The 24844-nt window shown below is 40.5% G+C and overlaps 1 long non-coding RNA gene across 9 annotated transcripts in view; it reads right to left on the reverse strand.

The window, feature by feature from the left end:
• LOC104242101 (uncharacterized) overlaps positions 1-23852 on the reverse strand; it is a 40743-nt gene extending 16891 nt beyond the window's left edge. For 4 of the 9 annotated variants that reach the window (XR_714900.2, XR_714899.2, XR_714897.1 and 1 more), the window contains exons 1-3: positions 20922-23747; positions 3925-3979; positions 3102-3258 (exon numbers count right to left, since the gene is read on the reverse strand). This is a non-coding gene — a long non-coding RNA (uncharacterized lncRNA). The other 5 variants (XR_714895.1, XR_714898.1, XR_714896.2 and 2 more) reach the window with 4 other exon arrangements.
• Between the last annotated feature and the right edge of the window lie 992 nt (positions 23853-24844).

Below are 24844 nucleotides of genomic sequence, written 5' to 3' on the forward strand. Positions count from 1 at the left end.
GTCCCTGAATTGGTCATACTAGAATAGTTGCCCAAAAGTGTTGTGTTGAAAGATTTATGTTCAATGATTGTTCTAAATGTTTATCATGTCGTCATGATATTTGAGAATGTGTTTAAATGTGTAATATATGTGTTGTGAAAGGTCAAGAGTTCATGTCAAAAGTCAAATAAAGTTTGCTATGCTATTTGTACGAAAAGCCTTTGTATGATAAAAATTTCCATGCCTTCCCCATGTTTATGTGGTGCTTTACATGGTAAGCCTTATTGATGTGGATGAAAATGTTATTTGAATATATATAAAAAGGGAAACTTGAATTGTATGATATGGCCAAGTGCCAATAAGAATTTAATAAATGAGGCCACTCATGCCATGTAATGAAAGATGGGAAGGACATATGAATTGAGATGAACGATTGAATGGTTGATGTGTCAACTGAGATGGCCTAGCCGATCGGGCCATAATCGGACACCATGCCGCACACATGGTGGTAATTGTGCTGGACTGATTGATTGAAATTGCGGAAATGGTTGATGTCTCAAATGAGATGACCTAGCTGGTCGAGTTAAGATCGGACTCCATGTAAGAACATGGTGGTATTGTGGATTGTGGCAAGTGGCACGTGGTACTGAGATTATCAAACTTAAATAAGTTGGAAACTTAACTAGAAATTGTGTGATCCTTACTTGATGTTTTCATAAGTGTTTGAAGCTCTTATTGTATATTATGACTGCATTCCTTCTTTTCATTATTCATTCTATTAAGATTGGTGTTTTGTATTACATAATAGTACTATTCGACAGTACTAACGTCCCTTTTGCCAGGGGCGCTACATTTTTTAATGGATATAGGTGGTTCCGTAGTAGACAGTGTTGATTGCAGCTAGTGGCACGTCCTCTTTCTAGCTAACTTGGTGAGCCCCCACATTATTTCGGGGACCTATATCTTTTGTATCTTATGTTCACCTTCTCACCATATTTTGAGGTATAACCTAGGCCTTGTTGCTGACACTTTTGTAGAACTTTCTTTATATCTACGTAGAGGCTCTGTAGACATTTTTGTGGGTTGTGTATGGGTGTTGGGAAGGTCAATGAATTATGTTATGCTTTGGATTTCTGTTCTTTTTATCGTAAGTGAGTTGGATAAGAAGTGTCAACAAGCTTGCTCGGCCGGGTTCACTCGGTTGAGCGCCGGTCACGCTCTCCGAGCTTGGGGCGTGATAGAGGGAATCCTTACTGGCTCTCCCAACATCATGCTTGAATAATGTTGTGGAATCATTACTGCCTCTCCCGACATCGTGCTTGAATAATGTTCTGGAGTCGTAACATATCTATAGGATCTGAATAAATTTAATCTCACTCCTTTCGCCTTTTTACCGCATTCTTCCTTTACTATTCCATAGTTACTTGAACTATATAACTCCGACTTACTACCATATCATACCGTCTTCTCCCTTTTAGGGGAGTACTAGCATTTAATGCTATGAAGATTTACCTATATATGGTTTACCTCTTCATCTTTGGTATGTTTTCTCATCTTCACTGACTCTTACTCACCTTACCGTAACCCTTCTATACCAAGGATAAATGAATTTCTTACGTGCGAGTCACCCAGTGTAACTGGCACACTTAGTCCCTTAAGCATAACTCTGCTCACATTGCTTGCTTTAGGGAAGAGTTTTCTTGAATGACCTTTAAAGGTTATTCTTCCATTGTCCATTCTATTTTTGTCAGAACATAGTCTCTGAAGATCTCACAATGTCGACTATCATCAAATACTCTTATCCCTAATTCATGTTCGATTTATCTTGTTTACTAACCTATGCTGATTTCAGTTACTTGGGGTGGGGGTCTAACTTAGTCTTCTCGTAATTATGTTGGAGTCAACAACTCATTTTCTTGAAATAAGGATATGACTTCATGGCTTATACTCTTTTATTGTCTCAAGGTTTGTCACCTCTTGTATTTTCCTTCACTTGACCATAGACTCTGTCTTCCTACTATATTTTCATTTACCATTATCACTCATTTATCATACTTTACGTATAATGCTTCATTTACTTTCTTCTTATTCTCCTGCTAATATTTTTGTCTATCACATTATTATGAAAATCACAACAAAACATTGTTTCACTTTTTTAGCTCACCTAGCTTATTCCACCATTATGGATTACTCTAACCCAAGATGGATCCTAATATTCCATCTTCTCTTAAACTATATATGTTAGCTCCCATAGGACACAAATGAGATGAGTATGGCCAATTGTACGTACCTTTATTTCCGTTGAAGGTAACTTAAAGCCTTATATTTCTCTACCTGAATTGAAAATTTGGATAATCTTCATTAATTGGGTGCCTCGTACCATTCTTTACCTTGCTTTTGTTATCTGTTGAAACTTATACTTTTACATTCTAATACTCCCATGGCCTGCTATTCGCAGGGTATATTAGACATTCCCGTCTTAGGGTATTAAGTAGGAAATCCTCACATCTAGTATGCACGACCTAATAGGGCCTCAAACTGGGCCACATTGTCAAGAATTCTCTCTCTACTAGTGCCCTTACCTGTTGCTATATTAACCCTCTAGCTAGTTGTAATTTTTCAAATTACAAGCATCTCTATAATTAGCAAACAAAAGTCTTGGCTCTAACTCTTATGACTCGGCTTTATAGCACGATGTAGATTTGAAAAAAGGATAACATACTCCTAAATGCGTTGTGGCTTCTTGTTTATATAATGTGGTGCATAACACATCTATAAACAAGGCTCTACTAGACACGACTTGTAGACTCTATAGGATAGAACTGCTCTAATAACAAGTTTGTCATGCCCCAAACCCGAAGAGGCGTGGCCGACACCTGGTTCCATGCTCGGCCAGAGCGTACCACTCTATAACTATAAACTCTAAAGGGGTAATCCTCAACTTAGGCTGATGAAGCCATATTCTGAATTGTCTGAAAATAATGCCTCTCTCACCTGTGGAGTAAACATACCCAAAGGCTGATACATATAATTGTGTAGGCCGACAAGATGCCATGAACATCTACTGATATACAAAATATAAAGGACTCATCTACAAGCCTCTAGAGATAACTGAACTATACCATGGTTTGGACAGGGCCTCGAACTACCCATCAAATCTGTATATATAAAATGGACTCCAAGGTCTAGACCTGGTAACTCCGAGGAAGTGGAGCTTACCAACCAAGCTGATGTCTAACTCTGTCTACTGCAAAGGTCTATCAAGCTGTCTATCAGGACCTGCAGGCATGAAATGCAGCATCCCCAGCAAAAGGGACGTCAGTACGAAATAATGTACCGAGTATGTAAGGCAACAGAATAACTGAAAGCTGAAACTAAAATAATAATATAATAACTAAAAGTAACTGGGAGTCAAAGATAATCTGAAGATATGCTTACCTACTGATACTGACTCAACTCTCACAATACAGTAAGTAAAATAGCTGTCCGGCCTCATAAGGCTCGGTATGTGTAACTGCTCTGCCGTAGTAGGCTTGCTAATAGGCACTCAGCCATACTAGGCTATCTATCTCGGCCATTCTAGGCTCGCTGATAGGCGCTCGACCATAGTAGACTCGGTATATAATTCCCCATCTGATCAGAGGTTGCCGAATAGGGGCCTACCCATTTGTTATAGCTCGATGGTGGTGAAAATACTGTAATACTCTCTCTCTCTCTATCTATATATATATATATATACACATACATACACTATCTGCTCTCTTGGCTGAAAGAAGACAAAACTAAACTGAATATGAAGTCTTGATAAGGGAGAATGTTGTAACTTATGAGACTAGGAAAATGTACATAAATTCAGGAATATGAACTTCTTTTTATGTCTCGTTATCAAACACATGTAGTTATTGGGTCATGCCAAAATGGAGGAAAGGTTTAGCCTTAACATACCTTAACTCTGTTGAGTCTTTAATACCTTCCAATTCTTCAAACAACTCAGCTCAATCTACCACAACATAAGGAGATTCAAAATCAGTGCTGAGTATAGGCTAATTTCATAACTTAAACTAGTAGCTCGTTTACATAAATTTGGGCAGCACCTCCCCTGTAACAAGGCCCTCCTCTAATACCATATACCAACAACACCAAGAACAAAAAAATAACAACATGTATGCAGCATTTTCCAACCTTATATCCATCCCAATATATCACAAAATAGCCCACACACCCTAATCACTCCATACATAAAACGATAACAAAAGTAGTGTCAAACAACCTAAAAATGTAATGATGAATGACAAGCCCACCATTCTGTCATTATTTGGTGTTTCTCCACATCTTTTATCCTCCAAAACTCCACAAAACATCAGCAAAATAGACAGCCCAAAAGCAACACGAGACAGCCCACAAAACAGTCCACTACTAGTTAAATAACTCAAACTCACGGCTTCCGATCACTGTCCCATGAGTTATAACTATTAGGAAAGTAATTTATCAATATTCCTTGATACTTAATATTTAAATACAGAAAGTAGACAGTTTCTTAACTATGAAGTATGTTTACCACGAAAATTGTAATAATAATTAGATTTGATTTTGTGGTTCTAAAAATACGTGATATGTTTTAATTCTAGTTGTTAGACAATTAATTCTAAGTGAAAGACTTGGAAACTAGATAATAGCTTGAAAACAATGTAATAATCAAACTGAATGACTAAAAACTGGGGCCTCGAGCTGGCGTATACAGGGCTTCGAGGTCGAGTCGGATACTCGACTAAGGGCAGTCGGTGGAGGATTAACAGTTATAATAGATTTGATGGCGACTCTTTACGATCAATGATGAGCAATAAATGAAGAACAACAAATAGAACACAATAAAGGTAAACACTAAATATAAGTAGTGAAATCAAGGGGATATGTTAAGTTAGAGAGCAGAGAGAATGTTCTTGTGTATTCAATATTGTGTATCAGATGTGTCCACAAAATGACAAGAAGCCCCTTTATATATAGGGGAGAGGGAATCCCAACATAGAACAAATGCATTTATTACAAAGATATTGGACTGGTACAGCCATTTAATGCCATGATACAAGTTTGGGCCAGCTTAATAGACTTTGTCAGCCCTAGTCACATGCCTTAGGAACCTCACATCGATCCACTGTAGCCGCTGATTTACACTGCATCGAAGCCGATCGTTGTTTACGCTACCTCTATCACTGAGAACCCTCGGGGTCGGAGCCCTGACTGAACTTCAAGCCTTCTAGGGGCAGTCTCTATAAGGCACCTTGATGATCGTAACATTGAACTGCTGATATTTACCGTATACAGATAGTCACCGTGTTTCCTAGAATAAAATGATAGGAAACAGTTTTGAACTCCTACTCCTTAGGAACAATCATCATGACATCGGCTTATCAGAGCATTAAATGCCATAACTCAAAAAGCCGCGCACATGTCGCTGTCAACACGACTATTGAGAAGTCCATGAACCGCTATTGGTTCATCTTTTCCGCTGCCCCATATGTCTTCTATAAATACCTCTATCGTTTAATGATTCACACTTTTATAACATCTTCAAGCTTTCAGAGCCAAGGCCATCCCCTTTCACGTTCTTCCTTCTTCCGTTCTTGGTTTCTTACTTACTTTCTCAGAAAGGCCTTTCCATCACCATGGCTAGAACCTCTAAAATAGTGCCTCGAAAAGAGGATACCGCATTTTCGTCTCGAACATCCAACGGCAAACCCAAAGTGACACCCACTATTGTACAGTGTACCCCTACCGAGTTTGATACTGTGAATGATTTTTCTATCGAGACACCCTTATCTATGTCGGGCCGATGCGAACATGTGTCCTGGTATATCGGCGTCCTGACTAATATACAAAAAGTGAGGGACGACTGTCGATGGGAGAGGACAATGCTGGTTGAGATTCCTAGCTCTAAAGAGAGCATAATAGATCATAAGGCTGGCTTTCTTCATGTATATACATACCCATTCACTTTGGGCCCCGTCGATTCTTCAGATCCTTCTTCTCCGGCGATAGATCCGGTTATTCTCGACTTCTTCCATAAGTATAAAGTGACGCTTGGCCAAATTTATCCATCTTTCAGGATGATAGTCTATATGCTACGATATTTTTCCAGTAAGGTCGTGGTCATGACTTTCACCCTTGACCACTTGATTAGACTATATAGCCCTTATCTCTTTCGAGGTCTGATCAAGCTTCACCCTCGATCCACGATGCCGTTTTTCTCGAGCATTGATGAGAACAAGTATCGAGGATGGATGAGTAGGTTTGTTCAAGTGAGGACCTCAGACATCATCCCGGCCAAAAGGATGCCATTCCTGGAAGAGTGGAATATGAAGCGTAAGTACTTCTCCTTCGAACATGCTTTAATGTCTTCTTACCTTCTTCTCAAAAAATGATCTCCCCTTCGTTTATGCAGCTACCATTTGGTATCCTGAAGTGTTCCAGGACCTATCGTGATGGATTAGGCAATTGGATACTTCGTTCCCTTATCTTGAGTGGTCTTGGCCCGACATGGCTAAAACGCGGTGGCCGGCCAAGAATCACGGTAAGCCTCTGTTGTTGCCTGTACCATGTTTCAATTATCACTTTCCCATGGATAAGCTTTGATTATTATGCTTGCGTAGGTCTTGGTGATGGAATGCTGATGAGACCGCCTCCCAACAGCGAGGAAGGGGCCCCGAAGCCCAAAAAGGGCAAGAAGAGGAAGAAAAAGGCAGCTGCTAAATCTCTTGTGTCAAAGAAGCCCAAATAATGCAGGCCTCGAGCTGCTGTCAAGGTCTCGACTTCTGCTTTTGGAGCAAGTCCCAGTACTGGGGATGAAGACGACGATGATGATGAGTACTATTTGGTATAAAGGACGAGGTCGGGCACGGATGCCCTGCAGGTGGCTGGGCTGAGTGCCTCTGAATCGGGAGCGGTCGAGGAGGGAATGGATATGGTCCTCGAGTTCCCAAACGGACGCGGTACAGTACCTATCGAGGAACCCGTTGTTGATGACCCTGAAGGGCCTGGGCCCGGAGCTTCTCAAGGACAGGATTTCCCTTTAGAGATATCGATATCCTGGGTGGCCTTAATTCGGATCCTCGATTCTCGCCCAAGGAATTCAAGGATGCGCAGGACCCAAGTATCACCAATGTGGGGGGTCCTCATGAGGGAGGAGATGTGCTTGTAAACTTCTTCGATGGTGTTAGCGAGGACATTGATCTCGATGCTCCCAATGCTATCGAGGAAGCGGAGAAGCTCCAGCAGCAGGTGATTCCCTTTTTATGTATACTTTTGATGTCTCAAATATTTTTCCTCGTTTTATGACTCTTCTATTTTTTTGTAGGATAAGAAGATGTACAATCATGCCTTCTCTAGGCTCCAAGACGAGCTTTCATGCCGTGGAAAGGAGCTCGAGAAGCTTACCTCGGGACTGAAGGAGTCAGAGGCCTCCTCTGCCCAAACGGTGGAGGAGTTAAGCGAGCTTCGAGAAAATTTGGAAGGAGTGCTCTGAGAAAGGGCTGGCCTCATTGAGCAGGTAATTCGGTATTCCTTAACTCGTTCATCATCCTCACAATTCGGTGCTTACCGACTTATCTTTTCCTTTGTAGATTGGGTAGAAGGATGCTCTTGCGGTGTGACTTTGGGAAGAAGTTGCTGCTACGAATGCGGATATCCTTGAGCTAAGAAGGCAAAATAAGGTCATGACTTCGGAGTTGACATCGGCCCAAAGACTTCTTCGAAATGCTCGGGAAGAGGCTGCTTCACTATCCGCGGCCAAGTCCAAGGCCGAAGAGAATGCCGCTACATACCTGAAAGATGTCACTACTGCGACTAAACTAGCTAGAGAGATATCAGAGAAGGCCGAGCAAAAACTGGCTCGGACCATCGCTTACGCTCATGCAAAGGCAATGAGGAAGACCCTAGACAAAGTCAGCGCTAAAAGTGTCGATCTCTCGGCTGAGATCGAGGAGGCGCAAGATTTTGAGGAAGAATTGGCATTCTCGGCCACTTCAGATGAGGATCCCGGAGATGGTTCAGAGTGCAGTGGTGGTGAAAAGTTGACCTACGTTGTCTTTGTTTATCTTTTTTCTTTTTGTGTATGTATTTCCCGGGGAAAAAGGTCTTGTAAAGATTCCCCCTATAAACATATTTTGGCAATTTAAGAAAATATTTCTACTTCCAGTCTTGAATTCGTTATTTTTCAACGATCACGCAGAGTTTAGCCTTTGAATTTTGATGTCCACTCTTAGGAGTCCATATTTGGGGCAATCGGGACCCTCGAGATCGGGCACCATCTCGAGATTAGGTCGATAGCTTTTTGGAATCGATGCTTATAATAAAAAAAATCTTTGGGGCCTCAACATCTCCCGGGCGCTGTGTGATAGAATCGTTTATGCGACACAGTCGTGAAGCGGCCGTGGTGGTCCCACCGGTACATTTCCCAAAAAAGTGGCACAGACATGGTCAGAACTAATTGGTATTCAGGATAGTCGAACAGTCGCTGCTTACCCCTATATATGCATTTGCTTGTTTCTTAACTGAGGATTCCGCTAATCTGAGTAACTATTTCTCTTATAGAACTCTTATTCTTTGTGCTAGATGTCTTATCATTTCAACTAAAAGGTTTCACCCAAGTCTTCATCCTCCTCTTCTTATTTTACCGTAGCCATGGATACTACATTAAAATCCGTTCATCAAAGAGAGGAGAGTTCTGCCTCCATTTCGTGCTCGATCGGTAGTACACTGCCGATATCTGGTGAGCTGACCTCGAGGTTGTTTGTCTTGAGGAGAGACTTTACATTGGAGAGACCGCCCAATGTTCAAGGCCATCGGGGGAATGAATTGAGGTTCATCTCCTCAATAGGGGTGGAACATCTCGAGATGGTTAGGAAGGACTGTGGATGGGGAGAAGAAGTGGTACTGCAGGTACCTTCCCTGGAGGATAGAGTTATGGCTCATGTCGAGGGTTTTTTGAATGTATGTACATATCCCTTTACTTTGGGCCCTCTCAAAAAGGTTGTTCTTGAATTTTGTAGAAGATACCAGGTTACTTTGGTACAGATTCACCCGTCGTTCTGGAGGATAGTGCTAATGATAAGATATTTTGTAGTTAAGGTCAGACTCGAGTTCACCCTCAGCCATCTTATTAGGTTTTATCGTCCTTTGCATTATCGAGGCTTGATTGCTCTGCAACATCAATCCACCCGCCCTTTATTGCCAGCAATGAAGAAGATTGGGATAGTGGGTGGATGAGCCATTTTGTCCGAGTACGGATTGGCGATATTATCCCTGTAGTGTTTCTTCCATTTCCTGAGTAATGGAACCTTACATGTAAGTGGTATACACGTGTTCTTATTGCTTCTATCCATGGCAGAGGTGGACCCTCTAAAGATGCTTTCCTTTTCTCTTTTGCAGCGATCCCGTGAATGCCACACGAGGTTTCTGACCTGGCTGATTAGTCTCGGAAACTGACAACTTGCTTGACTTACGACGAGCGTAAGTGGCTAGATCTGGCCAAAGGTATATGGAAGGCGAAAAATCATGGTACATGGAATGTGGCTTGCTTTATTTGAAAGGTACTTTCTTTTACGCATGCTAACCCCGTCACCACAGGTATTGGAGATTTTTCCGAGATGAGGTCGTGCCCTCTTGGGGAGGAGGAAGAATCATCGACTTTTGGGTCGAGGACTGATAACAAATGAAAGGAGCCCTCGAAGAACGAGGGTGCTTGTAGCGAGGCAGGCCCTGCTCAAAGGCTTAAAGGAATTGTATCTATTGAGCCCGCGACATCCGAGGCTTCTCTCCTTGGAAAGGTGGTTCCTCCCTTGCCACCGTCTTCATTTCCTGCCAAAGGTACTTCGGGGGATACATGTGTTTAGCCTTCATCCTCGCCCCTCATCGAAGGTATTTCGAGGGATGCTCGAGACCAGGGACCACCTAAATCAAGCGGGGTCTTGAGCGACCATGTCCCTATCGAGACCAGTTCAACTGGGGCTAGTAAGACTGGGCCAGTGGATGCTCGCTCAACCTTTGAGGAGGCTCACGTCTTTGTTCGGTGGTGAGTTTGGTTTGACTTCGTAGATTTTTGTCATTTTTGTTTTCTCATTGAGCTTCTTTTTCATAGGCCTTTGATAAGCTCAAGTCCGAGTTGCTTTGCTGTGAAGCTCGATTGAGGAAAACCTTGGATGGGGAAAATCCCTCAGGCTTCTTTGTGACAAAAGGGGGAAAGAACTGAGGCACCTTCAGTACGAGGCGAATCCGAGCTTGAACTATGAAAGCCACCTTGAGAAATAGGTAACCTTCGCTCCAAGGGAATGCATGCTTCTTTTCCTTTCCTCAGAGATTAACATTTTGATACTTCAGTAGCAGGGCAAGGCGAAAGATCTGGAATGCATTTGCGGAAAGGTTGGCCAGGCCAAGCATGAGTGTGACGAGCTAAGGGCTCAGACGGACACCCAAATTGCGGCCAAGGAGGATTCTTTGGCCAAGGCTTCCACCCTCGAAATGCAACTTCGGAATGCTCGTGCAAATAGCTCGGTCCGGGCGAGCATGATTGCGAGGCTTGTGTCAAACTTCTAAAGATGAAGGCTGATGTTGTAGATGCTCGGGCTGAAGTCGAAGAGATCCGAACCAAGGCTGATAAGAAAGTGGCCATCTTTTTGCAAGACGCTGTCGATGCTCGAGCTGAGCTGAGAGGGGCTATCGACCGAGAGAGTAGGAGCAAGGAGTATGTTAAGTGTAAATCTCGGAGGGAAACCTCGAGGAGATCCATACCAGGGGATTTGATTTCTCAGAAGAGATAAAACAGGTAAAGGCAAACGAATATGATGGTAAGTTCCTTTTGTCCGATGCCGAAGATAGCGAGAAAGAAACCGACGGGCCATAGTCCCCAAGGGGGACATAGATTAGGCTTTTCTTTTCTAATTTTATGTATAGTGCTTTTAATGAGCATTGCAAATGGAGCCTTGTATTTTTTCGCATATACATATAAAAGGAAACTTTACGGTTTCATTTTTCCTGCACTTCCCTTTGCTTTGATGTTTGATAGTCATTGGCCAGATGAACTGGTCTCCAAGTTAATGAACCCTTACGTTTATAGTACGGCCCCAGGGCTCGTTAGGCTGAACCGTAGGCTCTTACACGTTTGGTCGGTACGACCTTTTAGTGTAAGCTGGCATTTAAGCTCTTATGCTTTTGTTCTTAGGCATATTCAGTTAACTGTTTTGGGTTTAGTCTCCGAGTCGGGGTTCGACTCGAACTCATTGACCCTTAAGTTTTTGAATTTAAAGCTGGCCCGTAGGTTCTTATGCATCAGGTCGGTACGACCTCTCATATGGGTTGGCGGTAGTGGCTCTATCGCATTAGGTCGATGTGACCTTTTATATGGGCTGGTGGCAGTGGCTCTTACACGTAGGGTCGGTACGACCTCTTAATATGGGCTGGCGACAATGGCTCTTATGCGTAGGGGCGTAGGGCCGGTATGACCTCTTAATATGGGCTATCGACAGTGGCTCTTATGCGTAGGGTTGGTATGACCTCTTTAGGATTTGTTTTCCCTCGTCAAAGATTTTGACTTTTTTATGTTCGCCCAACTCTTCGACGGCATGCTTAGATCCTTGATTGTGAGTCGTTATGTAGCGATGAACGAGCACCTCGGGAGGTTTTGCTCGGTGGCTGAATGTTTTGAAGCCTATATTTTGGAGATGACACGGTCGAAGCTCTTTTGCCTATGTCGAGGGTAGCCTGTTTAGCCGGTTCTTTTCGCAGTATCTTCGAAGTATTTGAAGGCGTGTGATTTTATAGTGATGGTCGGGCATCCCCGAGTCACGTTAGTTTGGCTGGTACAACCTTGTGACCGTAGTCATTATGTTTGGCTAGAGCCTTTCAGTCCCCGAGTGAAGTAGTTTTAGCGTCTATATCGAGGGTATGCATTTTTAGGGGTCTTACAAGTTCGAATATATAGCCTTATAATTCCTTTTGTAAGGTCTTATAATTTTTACATGCCTATGAGGCCTTACAGTTTTGGTTACTGGGTACAAGTATGGTTCATGCCTTGCTTGAGGTCTTATAGTTTTGGTGTTTCCTTATAGAGGTCTCACGGGGTCGAGGTTGTCTGTATGAGGTCTTATGGCCTCGGCAAAGGGAAAGTTTTGTTGGCACTGGAGCCATTTTTGTAGACTTGACGTTGCCTCATTGAGGGCATACGAGTTTAACGCTTCCGACCCGGTGGTCATACAGTTTCGAGTGTTTGATGCCAGTCCCTGAGTGTTCGGGGCGTTCTTGGCTTCTGGAGCCATTTTTGTAACCTTGACATTGCCTCATTGAGGGCTTACTAGTTTGAAGCTTCCGACCTGGTGGTCATGCGACTTCGAGTTTTTGATGTCAGTCCCCGAGTGTTCGGGACGCTTTTGGCTCTGGAGCAATTTTTATAAAAAATACTGAACACCTTCGAAATGCTTTGATGGAGGGGAAATCATTCTTTGATTTACCTGGTACAGGTATACACATTTTTGCTGTCAAGGGCTCGGTTATTCTATAAGGACACGGTTCCTTCAACTATTTTGCCCGGTACATCATTTTTCTATCGAGACCCTATTTATCACATCTTGGCTTCTCTTAGGAGGTGACCTTCCGTGGGGATGTCCCCCAGTAGTTGAGGTTCATTGAAGAGAAGCCATGAATACTTGTTGAGTCTTCCTTAGGTAGCATATGGATGTTTCCTCATTAAAAACCTTGCCGATAAAACCCTTTTCGGGATAAAAACCCGGTCGAAGGAAAAGAGTGGAACATATGCTTTGAAACCTTAAGGTCTTCAAGCCGGATAGCGCTTCGAGTGTCCTGGTCGGACACCTACATGAAGGTTAGTGCAAGATGTAAATGAAAAAGAGGAATGGCCATACCTTAGTGGCGAAAATGCTTTGAGCCTCGATATGCTCCCAACATTTGCTTAGGGGATGCGGTACGGTCCTTTGTTCATTTTATTTTGGTGTAGCCGAGGATTGCCTTGTGAGTGCTATTTTACTATTTGCTTATCCTTTGAATCCTTCGATATCGAAGGCATTGATGTCGGTGCCACATAGTGCACCACGAACATCTCCTTGGCTGCATGTTGTTCCCCAGATATGGTTTTTATTATGTCTTTCATATGAAATTTCATCATTTGATGCAGGGTTGATGGTATTTCTCTCGTACAGTGTATCCATGGCCTCCCGATTAAAGCGTTGTACCTCATGTCTCCTTCGATGACATGAAAGTTGGAATTTTGCGTTGTTCCAGCCATGTTGATCGGGAGGGTGATTTCCCTTTTGGTTGTCTCCCTCGCCATATTGAATCCATTGAGGACTCGAGAGGCGTGCACGATCTGGTCGAGCATTTCGAGCTGCTCCACGACCCTTGACTAGATAATGTTGGCCGAGCTACTTGGATCCACAAGTACACATTTAATTTGCAATGTATTCACAAGAAAAGAGATTACCAATGCGTCATTATGAGTTTGAGACAAGGTCTCGATGTCTTTGTTGCTGAAGGTGAGAGCGTCCTCGGGTATGTAACCTCGAGTTCACTTTTTCCTGGTGATGGATATCTTTGTTCTCCTGACCATGGGTTTTTGTGGATAATCGATGCCTCCTAAGATCATGTGGATGACATGTTGTGGCTCATCTGTTTCATCCTTCTTGGTGGCCTCTCTTTCCCGGAACTGATTTTTGGCTAGATCGCTAAGGAATTCTCGGAGGTGACCTTTGTTGAGCAGTCGGGCTACTTATTCCCGGAGTTGTCGGTAGTCCTCGGTCCTATGACCATATGTGCCGTGAAATTCACACACTAAGTTATGGTTCATTTGCTACGGATCCGATTGTATAGGCCTTGGCCACCTAGTGTCTTTGATTTTACTGATGGCAAACACGATATCTGAAATATCGATATTGAAGTTGTATTCCGACAAGCGGGGTGCCTCCGTCGGCCTTGTGTGTCTATCGAACCCAGCTAGTGGAGCTGATGATGGATTAATAGTGGAGTACCCGAGTCGGATACTCGGCTAAGGGCAGTTAGTGGAGGATTAACAGTTATGATGGATTTGATGGCGGCTCTTTACGATCAATTATGAGCAATAAATGAAGAACAACAAACAAAACACAATAAAGGTAAACACTAAAATAAGTAGTGAAATCAAGGGGATATGTTAAGTTAGAGAGAATAGAGAATGTTCTTGTGTATTCAATATTGTGTATCATATGTGTCCACAAAATGACAAGGAGCCCCTATATATATGGGGGGGGGGGATCCCAGCATAGTACAAATGCATTTATTACAAAGATGTGGGGTTGGTACAACTATTTAATGCAATGATATGGGTTTGGACCAGCCTAATAGACTTTGCTAGCCCTAGTCACGTGCCTTAGGAACCTCACATCGATCCACCGTAGCCACTGATTTACACTGCCTCGAAGACGATCGTTGTTTATGCTACCTCGAAGTCAATAGCTGAGAACCCTCGAGGGCGATCACTGGGAACCCTCAGGGTCGGAGCCTTGAGCTGAGCCTCGAGCCTTCCGGGGGAAGTCTCTATGAGGCGCCTTGATGATCGTAAAATCGAACCGCTGATTTTTACCGTATACAAAGTACCTTCCAAAACTCACACTAAAAAGAAAAAGAGAGGCGATATATCGATACTTATGTCGTAGGGATTGTTCTAGTGTTATCACTTCTTGATTTGTACTTGGGATGTTAATATTCTTGGAAACCCTTGTGGAGAGCTTGGGGATAAGCTTTGGGGTATTATTCTGGTCGTGGTATGTGGAAAAATGAAGAAAGAGACGACATAATATATATATATATATATATATCCATTTTTGAAAAGTCAAAGAGGTGCTAGCTTGGCACCCTATTATTAGCTTTTCTTCAGGCACTTATATCTTATTATCCAGATGTCGTATGAACTAACGGTTAAGAGCATTAGAAACTAAATTCCAAGACCTTCAATTTGGTATATAATATGTCCCAAAAGACCTCATTTAACATGCGAAATATATTGCTCAAAAAGCTTTAGTGACACACCTACTTGTCACCCATGCAGTCTCACAAAACTGCAAATATCTCTCTACTCCTATGTTGTATCGATGAACAGTTTAATGTATTAGAAAATAGACTCGTAGATCTTCAATTTGATAGGTAGATAATACCCTAATTCCAAGTATATTGGGAGAAAATCGCAGCTACATTTAACCTAGTTTTCAGCATATTTATGAATGTAACTTGTGATGATCCTTGCCAACTTTTGTTCCACATCTCGCTTGACTTCAAAACATAGCACATGACTATCATAAGACAAAAATAACTCATAACATAACCTCCTTATCATTTTTATTACCCTAGTCTCACCCCAAAAGTACATGTTAAAATATTCCCAACTTGTCGACTTTCTACGAAACTTATTTTCGTCAATTGGTTTAGCTTCTTAGCCTTCCAACCCTCTTGGTACTTGCAGTCCATGATCTTAAATATTTGTAACCTCAAATTAACATGATTAACTTACTTTATGTACTTTCAAGGATGTTCTCATTTCTTAGCTTACATCAATTGGCTTACGATGTACTTTTGCATATGAAAACATGAGGTGTGACACCTTGGGTCTATTATTCAAGGAAATGGGGAGATTGATGAGGATTTTACTCATCATATTTGAGCGGGGTGGATTAAATGGAGACTTGCATCCGGTATTTTATGTGATAAGAATGTGTCACCTAAACTGAAGGGTAATTTTTACAGAGTGGTTGTTAGACCTGCCATGTTGTATGAAGCAGAGTGTTGGCCACTCAAGAACTCTCATGTTCAGAAAATGAAGGGAGCGGAAATGAGTATATTGAGATAGATGTGAGGACATACCATGATTGATATAGGGACAAGGTATAAGTAGCCTCGGTAGAGGACAAAATGCGAGAAGTGAGACTTAGGTGATTTGGGCATGTGAAGAGGAGAAACACAGATGCTCTAGTGAGAATGTGCAAGAGGTTGGCCTTGGTTGGTCTGAAGAGGGGTAGAGGTAGGAAAAAGAAGTACTTGGGAGAGGTTATTAGGTAGGACTTGGAGTTGGTTCAGCTCACTGAGTAAATGACTCTCGATAGAAAGGTGCGAAGGTCGAGAATTAGGGTAGAAGGTTATTAGGTTGTGGAGTCTGTGTATTCCCCATACCGGTAGTAGTAGTTAGTCAGCTTTGTGTTTCAGTTATTGATAGCCTTGATTACTATATGTTTTCTTATTATATTGCTGTTGATAATGCTTGTTCTCTTATTAACTTCTTGTTTTATATTACCTTCATGTTGGTATTGCTTGTTGTTACTACTTTCTTTTACTTTCCTTGAGATGTGGGTCTATCATAGACCCTCTACCCTCAAGGTAGGGGTAAGATCTGCGTACACACTACCCTCCCCAGACCCATTCGAGGGATTATACTAGGTTTTTTATTGGTGTTATTGTTGTTCGGATTTCCTCAGTTTGCTTCCTCTAGAGTGTAGCACCTTTCTAATAGTATGGATGGGTGTTATATGCTGGGATATAAGTGGGTTGAATTGGAGGATGAGTGTTTGTGGGGTAGGGATTGGCTCGACAAGGATGAATTGGTTGATAATAGGGGTGAATTTCTGTCACTTCTTCTTTCTTCTTCTTTCCACTACCGATGGATCGGACTGTATAACGTTGCTAGCAGCCTGTGGCATGACCATTGACTATATCTTCCATGACTTAATACCTTCTTCTAGGAAATCTCCCATTTTGACCTGTTCGGGGAACTTTTGGCACATCATTCCCTTAATCTTCTCGAAGTAGATTCCTTGTTGAGCACAAATGAAATACTTGGTCATCTTGTTTCCACCCAACGAGGGTTATGCTTTTGTTTATTCTAACCTCCAACAACGAGCACACTCTTGAAACGACTCGGAGGGTTTCTTCGGTATGTTCCCCAAAGTGAATTTGTTGGGGGTGATCTCAATATTGAATCTGAAGATAAATCTCCGGCCATGTCTTGCCATTCTCTCCAGTTTTTGGGGTCATGCCTAGTGTACCAAGTGAGCTCTTCCCCAGTCAGAATTCTTATGAACAGTTTCATGCTTAACTTCTCATTACTTCCCACTCCTACTAATTTGTCACAGTATGCCCTCAAGTGAGTAGGGGATCACCTATTCCATCAAAGATATCAAACTTCGGAGGCGTGTACCCGGGTGGCATATCAACATCAGGGTGTATGCATAGGTTTTCATAATTCAAGCTCTCACTCCCTCAAGCAACTTGCAGGTTCTTCATCTGCTTCCTTAGTACCCATAGTTATTTTGACATTGAACCATCCTATTTAGACTTTGCACTCTATCTATTTCAGCATACTAGTCTATCTCATAAGGCATTCTGACTGTAAGGGCACGGTAAAAGTATGTTTAGATGTGGTATATATGGGTGAAACATATCGCTTATGGGTGGCAGTGTGTGCTGCAGGTATATATTGTATGTTAGTGTTGGTAAAACTGACATTTTCACAAGGAGGGTTTTGAATCAATTTGGCGATGGTTGGTGGATTTTGTGGAGTTGAAACATAGTTGGGAACATAAGGTGTATATACGAGAGGGTTTGGTTGGTTTGCAGGAGTAATTGGTGGTATAGAGTAGGATATGGCGGTGTTTGTAGTGATAGTAGTTGGGGTATTAGTAGGTTGTCGGGTCAATGGAGGAAAGTGGTCGATGATTGAATCAAATGATGGAAAATAAGGTGATTATGGAAGCATCGTCATGGTCAGATGTGCCAACTCCCGGATTTGTTGTACCGTTTCCCTTAATGACTCCATCTCTTGTTCCATTCGGGCAATATGCTCATCATTCTGAGTTTCATCCCTCCCCCTGATCCTCCTAGGTTGCCTGCTACCACTAGATCATTTTTGGTCGGGTTTTCTATAGGTTATACGGTGGCTCGACCAATTCATATTTTAACACAAATCAACCTCTAGTTAGAGGATAGATAAAATAATGCGATAAAGCAAGAAAGCAAATAAAAGTAGAAGTTAGTTTAGGAATTGCATAGATATAATCACATAGACCAGTTAGTTCACATATTCAAATAAGTGCATTTCCTAAAATATTTAAGGACCTCTCTTTGCTGGAGGTAGGCTAATATCACGAGCATTTGAGAAACAAATAGATTTGACATATTTGGATCCAGAGAAAGCATAATTTTTATTGATGGAGTTTGCTGATTACAAGTGGGTTACAAGGGATGCATTACTGATACAAAGACGGAGGGGATATTGCTAATGGCTACAATATGGTATTCCAGGGTTTACAAAGGTTGCATAGGCGTATAGAATCTCCCTTGGGGAATTAAAAGTACAAGAATAAAATCAACCAACAACTTAGTAATCGTCCCCGGAGTCTCCTCCCAAGCTCTCTTCCTCTGGATCTTCTTTAGGATCTTCTTCAACCTCCTCCTCATCCTCATCATGGTTGTAATCTGGCTCTTCTTCTGGATCCTCCTCTAGTTCTGTCTCGGACTCAATATGTATATTTTATACTATTTGGTTATCATCATTTGGAAATGGAAGCGTGTGATCAACTGATCTCGGGACTACCTATTGATGCATGACAGCAGTTACAAGATATTGAGGCAAGATCTCGTGGTATATCTGTAAGGTTGTTGCTGAGTCTTTTAATCTAGCTAATCCTTCCCTATTGGGCTTGGCCAATTAATCTCTTTCATTGATCCACACAAAATACTCGGGCGTGCGCCATGAGTTCTGCCCCATTCCCATTGTGATTAGGTCATTCCACTTGTTCTGGAGCCTTCTTACCCTTGGGATTGGAATCTTCCCATTATAGTAATCCTCATACAAAGTTGTCCTTTTCCAATGAGGCACATCTTGAATCAAATAAAACTGCCTTAGAACCCTTAGCGGTGCATACAACTGAATCCCTTCAGGCCAACCAGCTCGATGAAGTATTTCCTTGGGCTTCTCATAATCGCTCTACCACTCAATCTAGAAAGTTTTCAGTTGATGAATTCTCCGATTAGGTGTTTAAAAAGCTCCCGCCACTCTTCTTGGCTATGTGGTGTATCCTAATGCCTCATCCTATCATTGAGACTGCGAATCATGTTACTAATGCCGACAATGTAGTCAATGTCTGGCTCCCTTTGGAAGAAATGCTTTGTAACCCATATCTGTAGCAGCAAGTTACAACCTTTAAAGAAATCATACCTTCTCAAACATGATGATAGTGCCCTGAACATTTTTGCCAGTATCAAAGGAACAATAGTGACCCAAAGATTTTCTCAGAATGTAGCCAAAACCAGGGGAAGTATGTTGATATTGATCTACCACTTCCTTTGTGGGAAGACCAGAAGTCCCAACAGTGCTAAAGAAAAGGTTAGGGGCGGAAGGCTATCCCATGCTTATTGGTCACACTGAAATTTCTCAAGATGCTAATTATAGCTCTCGCGATGCCAAATTTGTCAAAAAACTGGTCCAGACTCACTCATCCGTCCTCGACACTTCTCAGTTTCTTGTTGCTCCTTCCATTCAGTGCATTGAGGAACCTGTGGTTTGGCATGATGACTGACAATATAGGCTTCCGTCCGGCGAATGGTAACTTAGTGAAACTGGTAACTTCCTCAATTGTTGGTGTCAACTCACAATCAACAAACATAAAGACTGTCCTAGCTGGGTCCCAGAACTCTATTAACAACCTGGTGAGTACCCTATTAGCTTGAATGTTCATTAGTGCAGTCAATGATCCTAGATGCGTCCTAATTTTGTTTCCATGATCTCGTAAGATATTCCTCCACCACTGCTTCAATTTGTGAGGTGCTCCCATGACCATGCTGATGTTTGGGATGTTGTGGCTGATTTCCATCTAAAAAGGGTAAGGGTTTGGTAAGTATTTTGCTCTAAATCCTTGGTATCTTATCTGGATTTATTTGTCATTCCACAGAAGACATGTCATTTGGTTCATGAACTGTAGAAATTATGGTGGATTTCCTAATTGTGAGTTGATACCGATGATCCACCCACCTAAGGTTTACACAGCATGACCGATAATTGCTAGGAATAGAGTGTTTCCTAAATTTTGGAGTTGGACTAGATAACTGCGACACGATATGTCAGTTGGATTGACAAGGCCGTTCTCTAAAATTAGAGATTTCTGAAATAAGGTTCGGAGATGTGAATATACAACCCTCTCGTGACATTGTGTGTGATTGTGTACGGCCAAGACTTGATAAGAAAAAATGTGATGATAGTGTACAAAGCAATAACCAGTAATTATGAATCTGTGATAAGATCAAGATAAACAGATAAACACATATTAGCAGGTTATAAAGTCATGTAAAGTGTTTGCAAGTAGGATAAAACAAGTAAACACATATTTTCATGTTAAACACAATTAAAACACAATATAACAAACATCCCAAAGTTCAAGTCTGGCCTAAGTCCGCTAAGGTCAGAACCTAAGTGTAAGTCCCAACAGAGTTACCATATTGTTGCACCCTATTTTGTGCAGGTCAAAATAAAATACAACTAATGGTTCTTCTGAAGTTGATAAAAAGAGTCGACACCTAATATTTAAGGTATATTAGGGTACCTATATGTCTGTGAAAATTATTATCCTAATGGTCAGCTAACCGGTAAGATTTGGGTAAGGGTACTATTATTTTAAGGGAAAAGGGTTAGACATCCCTTAAAATCTACCTAAGATAGATCCTTAAACTTAGGCTAGGATTGGGGAAAAGAAATGTCTATATTCTAGTTGATTATTGGTTGAAATTTCTAAGTGAGACTTCAAAACTTTTAAGTTTTGCTTGAAAGCTCACTTTTTGAGAAAAGGTTGTCTATATTATTTAGGAATATACATATACACATAATAACAAATAATAATAGCTATCGATTAAAATGAGAGGAAGGAAACCTGGACTCTTAAGATTGGGCTGGCAAGCAAGCCAGGCCTAGTTTGACTATAGTAGCGGCAGACTCTAACAAGCGGGAAAGTAGCCCAGTTCTGGATCTTGGGCCTGAGTTCCAGGTAAAACTCATCAGGCCCAATCGAACATGCATATAAAAGAGGAAAGATAATAATTAGTGCACATAAATATAGGGTGAAATAAGATAAAAACATAACATGTAATAATAACAAAAGAGCTGAGGAATGCAGCAAAGTTATTTTTATTTGTGCTAACCCTATGACAGATTAATTGAAGTTAGTGACCAAAGGCTTAGGGTAAACTATATTTATAAATGAAGTTCCCTTATTGACCTAACATTTCAGGTTTTAGTTGGTCTTATGGACCCCAGCATTGGTTGTGCCTGGGAGGGGTACCTTAACCACAAACCAAGCTCACACCCAAATACCCTTGATAATCAACTCCTACTCTTCCTCAAAGGTTTGGATAAAAACAAAGTGTCAACTTAGTAGTTTCACATAGCCAACAACAACTATCACTAGAGTACAAGGCATAAGCAGCTCAGAACCAACACAACATTGACTTTAAGACCCTTTATTAGAACACTGAGTTTAAAGATAAATCATTGCAGGTAGACCTTTAGGGTTCTAATGATATCTAAGACCCCGAGGTTGATCATTACATGTACACGATACTTAAGAGGATCGCTACTAAGTTTTAGTCAAACAGAAGTTGTAAAACATAAATGGCTGATTACATGCTACCAATAGATATGCTCCATTTACAATTTTAATATCAGGGATGTCATGTTAAGCAGTCTAACGTATTAGTAGTTGTCAAAGGTGAACATGATACTTATTCTATTATCCTCCCTAAAATTCACTACTTCAAAACCTTATCTAAGGATGTTCAGATTACTTAGAACAAGTTACAAAATACTGTGACAACTTTCAGAGTAGTTTTAACAAGTATGCACATATCTGAAATTTTATTCATTAAACACTCATGCTAATAACTTCACTCAGACTTCCCAAAGAGTACATCAATTAACCAGATCAGTAGATACATCAATATAAATGGGAAAACTAGTTTAGTGTTTGTTTATACCTAATGGACATGGTATCTAGTTGTGATAATACATAGTCTATCAGGTTTACAAATTACCAGAAACACACAACACTCAAATTCATGAGAGAGTACTTCTATATCAGTGATGTCATACAATCATGAGATAACAAATAATGACACTTATTATTAATTGGTAAGGCTAAAGCAAGAAGATCACAACATGTTTTCATTTTAGATATGGGGACAAGTTTACTAAAAAAGTATGCCAACAAATTTAGTACATGATTTTTATATATGTAGGTTTTCATGATAGGCACTTATAAATCATTCTATCAGAATAACATAGTATCTTGATCAAGTCTAGAGTTATTTAGGTAAGCTGATTAACGTAGGAGCATGCGCAGAATCATCAATAAGGATAAGTGAATAGTCTAGAATACATCTCATGATCTTAAGGATTGAGGTAAACATAATGGTGCTGGCATAAGGGTCTTAGCTAGTTAACACAGTTATTTAAGCATAAAGTTTTCTCAAGATAAGGCATGTAAAGGTTCATAAACATAACTTGACTAACAAAGACAATATGATAGACGTAAGCACAAGTATATAAGTCAATAAGTGTCATTCGATCAATACAACAATACAGGTTTCATGTAGTTACTACCACTGAGTTCAGACAGTTATGAGATGGCAAATAGTGACCCTCATTACATGGTTGACCCCAACAAGTTGCATCCAGATATGTGAGCAGACAAACTAATATACCGACAAGGTTCATCATATGATTTTATTTATTTCAAATCATAATAAACACACACATGAATTATTTTATCACAGTATTATAAGCAAGCTGTCAATTAGAGTAAAACAGATCACCATGAGAGTATGAACATTGGTGAGATTCATTTCATTAAACTAATACAATGCTAACACAATATCACAAACATAATGATTAAGATAACATAATGCAGCAGGTATTAACATGACACCAAGAGAGGTTCAAAAGCTCGATTCACTCAACTTAGTTAATATGATGGTATACATATGGAAATTATTTAATTTGCAGGTATAGATCACACATAATATCATTAACACAAGGTTTGATTCGCTAATCATACAGGCTTAACGGATTTATCCATACAAATAAAAACATGAAAGAAACATTTTAACTAGCTATGTCATGAGAGACAAAGTTCAATAACCATCACAGATTGAATAACAACACAAGACAACATGACTATCAGGAGATGCCACTAATCTCAAAAGAATATGATGACATGAATAGAAGGACATAAAGAAAGAACCACATAATATCATGAATAGCAGGTGATTAACATAGAAGTATCACGAACACAAAACTACATAACAAATTTAAGAAATAAAAGGGAGAGGGTCAGTGTACACTAACCTTCTTTGAAGCAGCAAACCAACTAAGGAGTGTTTAGCGACCATTTAAGAATCCAAACTTACAACCAACCCACAACAGTTTGAACTTGAGCATGAATGAAAGGAAAGAAAAATTAGATAAATGCTTTTAGGCACTTAAACTTAGCAGAAATCTCTTAAATTTTAATGCTCTTCTTTGTATTTTCAGTGAATTCTTTGGTGTGTTCCGGTGTGTTTGGTGAGAACATTTAATGTTCTATTTATAGTGGCATCTAAGCCATTAGGGTTCCGCTCAAATTCAAGAGATAATGGATGATTACGATTGACAGATAAAGATAGCAAAAAGGGAGAAAAAAAAAGAAAACATAGGGGAAAACAGGGTGGAGTTTTACCTTGGCACAAAGATGGAGGGGGTCGACCGTTGAGGAGAGACGAACCATCGTTCAAAGCCCCCATGTCAGTAGATCACTGTGGACCGTTGATGACATTAATCAACAGTCCAGATCACTTTATGTTTCTTGTGTGTGTGCTGGAAATGAGCGACGTGGCGCGTTGTGATTGGCTTAAAGGAGGTGGCATGGATTGCGAACTTGGACAGAGGTGGGGGGTTCTGGATCGGGTCAAGGTGCATCGAACCTATGTTTTTGGTCCAATTAGATGGGTAAGGATTGAACTCATAGCCACATTGAGTTTAATTATGATTGTAGCCTATTTGAGTTTTTAAGCCCTTTTGTAATTAAATTAATTAGACTTAATTAATCCTAATTAAATATAATAAAATTTTATTATCAAATATATTATTAGTTAATTACAATAACCAATTGGTCATCAAAATTAGTTGTAATACTTCATTTGTTAAATTGTAAACACTAATTTCGGCTAATCAAAGTAATAAAGGTAGTACAAATTTGAGACTAAATTATTAAATTAATTATAATACTTGTTTATTAAAATCTGAAAGTTTTTTTAATTAATTAAGGAATAAAAACTAGTATAATCTTCAAGTATTTATGACTAAATTATTTTTAATTATACAATTAATACTACTAACTACGATTATAATTATTATATCATTTATATTTTGAGAAAATAGTTAATATTAAATTGAAAACACTTCACTACATCTATTGTTGATTAATAAATGTAAATAATTTTATTTTAACACCTTCTTCTTCACAAATAATCCTGGCGCACCCCAAGGAGAAATACTTGGCATGGTTAACTCCTTATTTAGTAACTCTTGCAACCGTTCCTTCAATTCCTTCAACTCTGTTAGAGCCATGCGACATAGTGCAATAGATTTGGTCTGAGTACCTGGTGCCAAATCGATAACAAAATCAATATTCTTATTGGGTGTGCATGCCTAGTAGGTCTATTGGGAACACATCTAGTAACTTTCTCACTATGGGGACTGAATCAACCGTAATATTATATACACTGGCATCTCTAACAAAGGCTAGGTATGCCAAATATCCCT

This window comes from Nicotiana sylvestris, chromosome 9 (assembly GCF_000393655.2).
Source record: "Nicotiana sylvestris chromosome 9, ASM39365v2, whole genome shotgun sequence".
Lineage (NCBI taxonomy): Eukaryota > Viridiplantae > Streptophyta > Magnoliopsida > Solanales > Solanaceae > Nicotiana > Nicotiana sylvestris.